Below are 9518 nucleotides of genomic sequence, written 5' to 3' on the forward strand. Positions count from 1 at the left end.
CTATCAGGCCTGGGCTGATCCATGATGTGGACTGGCTAACTTCAATTTATCTTCAATTTGTTTGGTGATTCAGGGCCACGTCAGGGCTGGGTGTTTTCTGTGGGTGTTAACATGGAATTGAGGCTAAACCCACATGGACCATTTTCATCTCATGATAGATGCCGCTGGGTCTGTCCCATCTATGCCTCTGTGGGTCACATAGAAGCCAATACACACAGGCACTTGGAATCACAGGTTGCTTGGTGTCTCATGATGAAGCATTCTATCTTATCAGGGCCAGGAACATGCTAAAAGTTGCTTCTAACAAGGAGCATGTTTCTCTGCTGTGGATTCCATGACCTTACTTCTGATCCCAGGCCCTCCATTCTGACTCCCACTAATGCTTGGTTCAGCTCCATCCTGCATCTTTCCCCAAACTGCCACCTCCAGCACCAGGGGTCTGAGGGATGGTGACTGGCTGCACCACAGCCTGGGTCTGCGGCAGTATCCTTTCCTGTCCAGGCCCCACTCAAAGCTGGCCTCCTCCTATATCACCCAGAGTGTGGGCCAAAGCAATATACTTAGATGTGGAATGTGGTGTTCCCAGAACCCAGCGAGGCTCTCAGGCAGTGTGCATCCTTTCTTCTGGTGAGGATACAAGATGCAAGTGTGTCTTTTACCTTGGAGGGGAGAGCCCTGCATGCCTGTAACCACTGGACCCATCACACTTCACTGCAGTGGCCACTCTTGAAGGTCTGTGAGGTTTATCTTCATCTTCTATAGTGCACGTGTTTTGCCAAGGAATTCAGCTTTCTTTCCTCCTCTTGCTCATCCATCCCAATTTATGTGATATTGCCAATGAAATGAGCAGATGTAGTATTCTGTGAGATATTTGATTTGTCCAGGTCTCTCAAGGCGATATTTATAGAAGGTTGAGGAGTTAAGGTAGCCCTGAGGCAAGCTATCAATAAATGTATTATAAATCCCATGTAAGTGTGAATCATTCCATTTCCATCTTCTAAATGAAATGGGAAGGAATGCACTCACCAAATCCACAGCTGCTTGCCATGTGACTGAGGCATTATTAATCTCCCCAAGCAGTGATGTCCAGCCAGTATAGCAGCTGCAATCAGGACTCCTACTTGGTCGAGTCTGGAGTAATTCCATTCATTCTTTAGCCGTGTCAGGCTTCTTCAGGGATAGATTGCTGAGTTATATGGAGATTACAGGCAATCCCAACACCACCCCGCATCCTTCAGCTCTCTAATGGTGGTGCTACCCCTACGATACCTGCAGTACCCTCCACAAGACCCACCCTGGGGCAAATTATTGCTTCTGGTTTGGCTTGGATGAGGGATGTTTCCCTTTGGGCTTTAGCACAATGAGAGCGCTTACTCTCCAGACTAGGGACACAGTGTGGGGTGACTCCTGTTGAGTGCATCAAGGCCAATTATGCACTTGGAGAATGGGGAGATAACCAGGACAGGGTTTATGGACCCAGTGATTCCACTGAGGGTCATAATGTGTCCAGGTTTATTCCTCGGCCTCTGTAAGCCCCACTGTGATGGCGACATAATGGTGCTGTGGGAATCTGGGCAGCAATGTCAGCTCACACCCAGTGTTAATACTTATACCATCTCCTGATTAAATGGCTATAGGCTCCTTTGCAGAAGGGCTGATGGAATTGTCCCAGCATGTAACTGTCATGGTGTCGCAAGGTTCTTTCTTTTAGGGATATGGATACCTCCTCAGTCACTGGATTCTGAATCTGAAACTTGCTCCTCAATTCTTGCATGCTTATCATAGATATATGAAGCAGCGCCCTTGCTGGCTGCCCATCTATTCTGACCCTGGGACACCATCCTTTATTCATCTTCCCCACAACTCCTTGAAGGTCAAGCCCCTTTGGCTGATACTCTGGGTTATCACAGTAAATGTGCTCTCTATCTTTTGCAGGTCACTGCAAAGGAGGGTTCCCAAAGCATTCACTCCTGACCCTGAGGGAGGTGGGTGCACTCACTTCAGGTCTCACATTCACCACAGATAAGCAAAAAAGTCCTCACATTCAAAACTGTCCTGGGCCACATGCAGCCCGCGAGCCGCAGGTTGGACAAGCTTGTATCTAGAACGTGTGCACCACAAGGCTAGAAATTTTTCTATTTTTACTTTAATAATGCTTTCTAAACGCAAAAACAGTCATATCCCTAGGAGACAACAAACGTCAGCTGAAGGAATGATCACTGTAGAGAACCCCTCTATTCTAGAGGCAATATCTTTGTTAATGTAGCCTCAGACAAATACTTTTTTTTTTCATGGCAACTACAGAACAACATCATCTCACACTGACATCAGTGCCAGCAGAGCTTTTCTCACCAGGGTTGCTGGTGTGTCCTCCCTCCCTCCCTCTTCCCACACCAACCCTCCTGCACACTGCAGCACACAAACATATTTTTCTCTTCAGGAAAGATAACCCTAGACTTATGGGTCCAATTGTCCAACCACATGTGAATCTAAATTAGACTCTGCTTTATAAATCTATGGATTTCTATTGGAGCCAGCACTAGGATTACTACAACTCAGGGCAGGAAGAAGAGTGGAAGTGCAGAAGAGGAGCTCCAACAGAAACTTACCTATGATGAGAAACTATGAGACCCCTCCTCTCTGTAAATTTCAGAATCTGGTTCCTTTAAAAAAATTGGAGAAAAGACGGAAAATACAATCCAGGAAGGAGCCCTGGGAGGAGGGCAAGAGCTTGAAAGTTCTGAAAATTTGTCTTTTGATACCACAAGGACCCTTGTATGCGGGGACCACCCTAGGTGACATCCAAGTCCCTGTGATCACAGGTCATGGTGGGACAAGTTTCTACTGAAGGGCCAAGGACAATGGAGCAGCAAAGATGACTCAGCTGAGCAGTGACCACATAAAGCGCACGGTGGCCTGAGCACCCACTGGGCACAGCCCCATCTACTCTCCTCCCCTGCAACAAATCAGCACAAGAAACACGTCGACTCTGGAAGGTTCTCATGTCTCCCATTAATTTTGTCTCTCAAATTTTAGGAATCTTCTCCTTTAATTAACTCATCAACCTCTCACGGCAAGAATTTGAAAAGTAAATTTATATTCAGATTCTAATTTTAATAGGGAAGGAAGAAGTTACAGCTCAGTGCATATAAAGTTGAGACAGAGATGGAGACATCTCAGCCCCACCTCTCTGGAGGAGGAAAGATGATTGGGGAGGGAGCACAGGTCAGCGTGGGAAGAGGGTCATAGTGGACACGGGGGTGGGTTGGGCTCCCCACCTCCTCACATTATGCCTACAGGAATACAGACACATTCAGGTGCATTTGCAGAAAGAAAGTCAGGATTCTTGAAGTCACAAAGGGAAGGCGTGAACAAATCTTGCCTCTCAGTCCCACACAAGGCAGTTGTCTCACACTATAAAAAAAAATATTAATGGAGAAATTTCTATCTGTCATAGTGAGGGGTAACACTTTAAACAGCCCATCGCATGCTCAATACATCCAGCTCGAAGAAACCCCATAGCACAGCTGCATCCACTGTTCCCCTGAACACCCCACATACATCAGGCCCCCCAGGGTCTCATTTTTACAAGCCGTGAGAGACACATCAGAATGCTGGGCACAGTTGCTGCCTGGGGTAGAACAAAAACAGGACCTGGTCAGAACCCAGAGGAGATTTGGCTAGAGGAGGAATTTGGGGTTGGGTAAGCTCTCCCATTGGATCCCGACCACAATATCCCAAGGATCTCAGGGATCAGCCCACTTCATACTTACTTGCAGCTTGAGAGTAGATCACTCTGTTTCTATCTGTGGGAAGAAAATGTCCTGTGAGAGGCCAGAAGGGAGTCAGGGCCATAAGGCCCTATAGCATACCCCCTAGTCTTTGATCCCAGAGAATTTTCCAGAAAAGTGTAACTGCAGATCCAGGACAGGATCAGGAAACATGAGGAAAGCAGGTGTGGGTCCTGGACCAACTGCCCTCCTGAGGTCTGTCCTCAGCAGGGACCTTCCCCTGTGACTTGTGACTGCTAGGATCAGGTCCCCATCATCACAATCATCAAGGTGATAAATCTGTCCTTCCTTGTCACAGGTGCTTTACATAAGAGTAAGTGCTGGCACACAGGGCCCAGGCTGCGTTGGCCCATGAGTGTGCTTCCCAGTAACCAGGCAGGGCACACTTCTACCTGGGGCTAGGAACCCCCAGTGAGACAAGAAAACTCAGACCCCACTCCTCACCCCTTCCGCACTTGAGCTCTTCTTCCTCCACATCACAGCAGCGACCCCAGCTCCAGTGACTACAGCTCCAAGGAGAAACAGGCCAGCAAAGATGCCCATGATGGGGATGGTGGGCTGAGAAGACGACTTTGGGAAAAAAGGGGAAGGTGAGGATCCCTGATGCCCAGCCCCCAGCCCCGACCCTGCTGCTGCTGAAGGTCTCCAGAGAGGCTCCGGCTTTCCCTAAGAGACATGACCGCCCCCCTCTCCCCTTCCAGGCTCATCTCCTGCCTTACTACATCTCAGGGTGAGGGGCTTGGGCAATGCTTCATGCTGTACATGGCACGTATATCTCTGCTCCTCTCCAGAAGGCACCACCACAGCTGCCCACTTCTGGAAGGTTCCGTTCCCTGCGGGCCTGGTCTCTACAAGCTCCATGTCCTGAGTCTGGCCCTCCCCATCCCACTGCCAGGTCAGTGTGATCTCCACAGGGTAGAAGCCCAGGGCCCAGCACCTCAGGGTGGCCTTATAGTCAGAGATGGAATCGTGGGTCACATGTGTCTTGGGGGTGAGTCTGACGTGAAGAGTCAGAAAATTCAGGCACTTTGCATCTCTTATGGGACACTCCAGCAGCACGCATGTGGCCCTCCTGAGAATGGACAGGACACCTGGGGTGGGGAAGGGAGCACACGACCCAGACACCAGCTTGGACACAGGCACCTGGGATAATCTCCTATTCCGTGGAAAATTCTAGTCCCTGAAGAGGGAACAGTGACTTCTGGTCCTGACCTGAGGGGAGGCTGAGGGACTCAGAGGAGCTGGACTCAGCCCCCTACACATATTGAATGTGAAGCAGAGAACAAGGCCTGAGAGGAAAAGTTACGGGGCCCAAGGCTGCGGCCGGTGTCAAAGGGAACCACTCATCAGTATTCCAGGGATTGTCTTCCCTTCATTCCCTCAGAGATGTCATCCCTTAATTGTATCAGAGAGCAGAGTAGACCCTCAAAGTCATTCTCTGGTACAGGATCTGGAAAGAAACCCAGGAGGATTCCTCTCCCTCAGGACCAGAGGGAGTTAGACATTCTAGTGTTGGTCTCATTTTCCTTCCCTTCTTGTGGGAGCCCAGCCCGGGAGATCTACAGGCGATCAGGGAGGCGTCCTGTGCCCCCTGGTACCCGCGCGCTGCAGCGTCTCCTTCCCGTTCTCCTGGTGTCTGCGGAGCCACCCCACGCACATGCCCTCCAGGTAGGCCCTGACCTGCTTTGCAAATTCCTCTGCCTCCCACTTGCGCGTGTCAGCTGCGGTCCAGGAGCACAAGTCCCGGTTCAGTGCGATGTAATCCTTGCCATCTTTGGCGTGCTGTTCATAACCGCGGAGGAAGCGCCCTTCCAGCCCCAAGTCTCACCCATACTTTATCTGGAGGGTGTTAGACCCTGGCCCCGCCTCCACGGTCAGCCCCGCCCACCAAGCCCCGCCCCCGCCCCGACCAACCCGCGGGGATTTTGGCCTAAACTGAAAATGAAACCCGGTAAAGGCGCCTGGGGCTCTACCCGGTCGAGGATCTGGGCGGGTCCCACAGCCTCGGGGTGGATCTCGGGGCCGGAGACTCGGGGGGATCCGGGCGGTCCGTGCGGATGGGGAAGAGTCGTGACCTGTGCTGCGGGCCGGGGTGACTCAGCGGCCTCGCTCTGGTTGTAGTAGCGGAGCAGGGTCTGCAGGTTCACTGTCAGTCTGTGCATGGGCCTTGATGTTCCGTGTGCTCCGGTCCCAATACTCCGGCCGCTCCTGCTCTACCCACGGCGCCCGCGGCTCCATCCTCGGACTCGCCGCGTCGCTGTCGAACCGCACGAACTGCGTGTCGTCCACGCAGCCCACGGCAATGAAGCGGGGCCCCCGCGGCCGGGCCGGGACAAGGCGGTGCTGAAATACCTCATGGAGTGGGAACCTGGGGGCGCGGAGGGGCTGAGAGCCTCTCGATCCTCCTCCTGGCGTGGCTCCCCGGGTCCTGCGCCCCAGCTGCGCGGGCCCCTCGCTCCTCTTGGCAGAGGCCATTTCCCTCTGGATCCCGCACTCACCCTCCCAGGTCTCGGTCAGGGCCAGGGTACCCGAGAGCAGTAGGAGGAGGGTTCGGGACGCCATGACCCCCTCCTTGGGATCTGGGGAGAATCAGTCCCAATGGGTTCGCGGGGACTTCAGAACAGGGACCCCAGCGACGCTGATTGGCTTCTCTAGAAACCCGACACCAAGTGGGAGTGAGAACTGAGTCCACATCGTGAGTATCCAGGAAGAAGGACCCTACATAGGTTGGGAGAGGGAGAAGAGAAACTCTGCGGAGATGGGGAATCCCCAACGCGGGGCCTCCCCAATCAATACTCAGCCTTTGGGGCCTGAGACCCTGAGAGCCCCGCCGGGGGCTATGGGACTTCGCCCTGACCCCGCTCCTCCTGTGCCAAGCCTCTGTCTCAATGTCTCCCTCAGTCTTGGCCCAAGAACTGTCTGAGAAACCAGGGAGAAACCCTCGTCATGGGCTCCATCCCTCTTCACTTTTCATCCCGGAATCCCCATCCCAGAACTGGGCTTCCTGCCTGCCACTGCTTACCTGTTCCCCTGGACTCTTCTAGAAGAAAACTCACCCCAGGGAGCTTGGCGCCAGAGAGTGAGCTCCTCCTGGGAATAGAGGTGTAGAGACAGGTTTTTTTTTTTTTTTTCTTTAAACCCGGAAAAGTTGTGCCTGAGTGCATGAGATAGAATAGAGACCAGTTTGCTCTTTGTTTATTAACTACAGTGAGTAGCAGAATCTTGGTAACCCCTGAATGATCAGGAATCTAATCGGTAAAAAATGTGACTTTGGCCCTTTGATATATAAATATGTCTAAAAGGGTTACAACAGGACTCACAAAGCTCCTAAGTTTCACTTTCCCAGAGAATGTATCTGTGACTCCTGCTTGTTGTATTTTACATTTACCTTCATTCCATAGCCCTGAGTTACTGGGTGAGTCTAAGACATCGCCTCAATACAAAGAAGCACACTGTGTTACTGTATGTTACAACCAGGAGCCGGTACAGACTATTCACCTCACAGTTCAAGTGTTCAATGCAGTCACAGCCCCGCTCACCAGTACTCATGCACTGCCTGTTTTTAGGAAGTATTCACGTCTAAGTGGTGTGTATATCTTATAGGAACACTTGGTATTTTTAAAACCTGATTAATAAAAAAAAAAAAATTCATTTCTAGGCAGTCCGAAATACGGTATTAAAGGCCAACTGCAAAGAAGGAACATTAAGTATTTTTTAAACTTTATTAACATAAAAAACATTAGTTTTAGGCAGTCCTACATTAGGTATTAAAGGCCAACTGCAAAGAACACCCGGCAAGGCTCTGTGGATGGATGTATTAAAAATCTATAAAACAGTGTATTTAAACGTAAGAATCCTACTGCTTTCCAATTCCTTCCCTCTGCTCCTTTTCCTAACCTCCTGCTTCTCCAGCCCTTCCCTCTGTCCCTTTCATCCCTCAGACCCTCCTCTCCCCTTAGTCCCTACCACCCTGTCACTCCTAAATTGTGGCTCTAGCACTGTCCCATTACCTGCTACGTGACTGTTCTCTCCACGGTGGTCCTGCTACTGTGAATCAGAGTGTGTCACTTCCTCACATAAAACACTCCAGTGGCTCCACCTCCGTCTTGTGAAGCTTCTAGAATGTCAGGTACATGAGCATATGAGGGCATACCTGGTTCATCTTAGGCACCAAATTAATTTTTATTGACTGAATGAATGAAATATGAGTGTATTAATTGCATCACAGAAAGTTATGAAAAGTAAAACACTGACAAGTTAAGATTTTATTTTATGTAACTAGTATGCATATCAATTCAATTCATTCCATGAGTCTGTTGAGCCTGTGTATGAATTTTATAAGATTGCATAACAAATTATCACAAACGTTGACTTGAAACACCCAATTATTGTTGATTTATTTATTTTTAGAGACAGAGTCTCTCTCTGTCATCTGGGGTGCAGTAGACTCACATGACCATGGCTCACTGCAGCCTCAAACTCCTGGGCTCAAGGGATCTTCCTGCCTCAGTCTTCAGAATGGCTAGGACTGCAGGCAAGTGACACCACGCCCAACTAATTAAAAAGAAATTGTAGGGATGAGTGTCTCACTATTTTATCTCAGCTAGTCTCAAACTCCTGGCTGCAACAGATCCTCCTGTGTCAGCTCCTCAAATGTTAGGATTACAGGAGTGTGCTACCATGCCTGGCCAAACAACACTCATTTATCTGCTTATAGTTCCTCAGTCAGAAATCTGGGCATGATGTGGATAAAATCTCTGTCCTGGGCTTCCCAAAGCTGTGTTTTAATTTTGAATCCTCCTTCAGGCTCTTACAGAGGTGGCAGAACGCAGTTTCTAGCAGTTGTAAGACTGAGGTCCCTGTTCTTCGCTGTCACTGTAGAGAACAGGGAGGGCTGTGCTCAATTCCTGGTGCCCACAAGCATTTTTTCTTATGCAGTCCCTTCATTTTCAAAGCCCACAGTGGAGGAAACCCCACATGTTGGATCCCTCTCACACTGTGAATCTCTATGCTCAGGAAGAACCTAGTCCTTTAACGGGCTCAGCTGATTAGGACAGTCCAAGCAGGATAAACCCAGCCTAAAGTCAACTAATTGAGGCCCTTAATTTTATCTGCTAAATCCCTTCACAGCAGCATCTGCACTAGAGTTGTTTGAATAACTGGAGGAAGGTGAATGGCCAGGAGGTGGTTGTTGAGGCCATAATAGAATCAGTCTAGCAAGGGTTGGATCTTCCTTTTGTGTTTCATTGTGACACAGTTGGAAATGGAAGTTCAAGTAAAGTGATCATTGTGAATGGTAATAAAATACATCCTCTTCAGTCATGGAAATTCTCCTTACCTTTTAAAACTAAATTACATGTTTGTATCTTATAATTAAATTAGGCCAGGTGTGATGGCTCACGCCTGCAATCCTAGCACTGTGGAAGGCAGAGGAAGTCAGAATTTGTTGACTCCAGAAGTTCAAGATCAGCCTGGGCAAAACCCCCATCTCCACAAAAAAATTAGGAAATTAGTCAGGCATGGTGGTTCATGCCTGTAGTCCCAGCTACTCAGGAGGCTGAGATCAGAGGGTCCCTTGAGCCCAGGAAGTGGACACTGCAGTGCATGGTGATCATGCCACCGCACTCCAGCCTGGGTTACAGAGTGAGACTTTGTCTCAAAAATAATAATGATGATGACGATACATTTGGAGTAAATGCAATTTAACATGTAATAATACATCCTCTC

The 9518-nt window shown here is 49.6% G+C and overlaps 1 long non-coding RNA gene and 1 pseudogene across 2 annotated transcripts; both read right to left on the minus strand.

Annotated features, from left to right (window-relative positions):
- Positions 1–2130: 2130 nt before the first annotated feature.
- LOC102146055 (uncharacterized) lies at positions 2131–6413 on the minus strand (annotated as a pseudogene). The gene is made up of 4 exons (XR_012434054.1): positions 5765–6413; positions 4236–4361; positions 3774–3806; positions 2131–3414 (listed from the first exon to the last, which is right to left on the minus strand). The product of XR_012434054.1 is annotated as an uncharacterized protein (transcript).
- A 228-nt stretch (positions 6414–6641) lies between these two features.
- Positions 6642–7842, minus strand: LOC141410145 (uncharacterized). The gene is made up of 3 exons (XR_012434068.1): positions 7802–7842; positions 6814–6881; positions 6642–6710 (listed from the first exon to the last, which is right to left on the minus strand). It is a non-coding gene; the product is annotated as an uncharacterized lncRNA (long non-coding RNA).
- Positions 7843–9518: the final 1676 nt, after the last annotated feature.

The sequence above is a fragment of the Macaca fascicularis genome, chromosome 4 (assembly GCF_037993035.2).
Source record: "Macaca fascicularis isolate 582-1 chromosome 4, T2T-MFA8v1.1".
In the NCBI taxonomy this organism is placed as follows: Eukaryota; Metazoa; Chordata; class Mammalia; order Primates; family Cercopithecidae; genus Macaca; species Macaca fascicularis.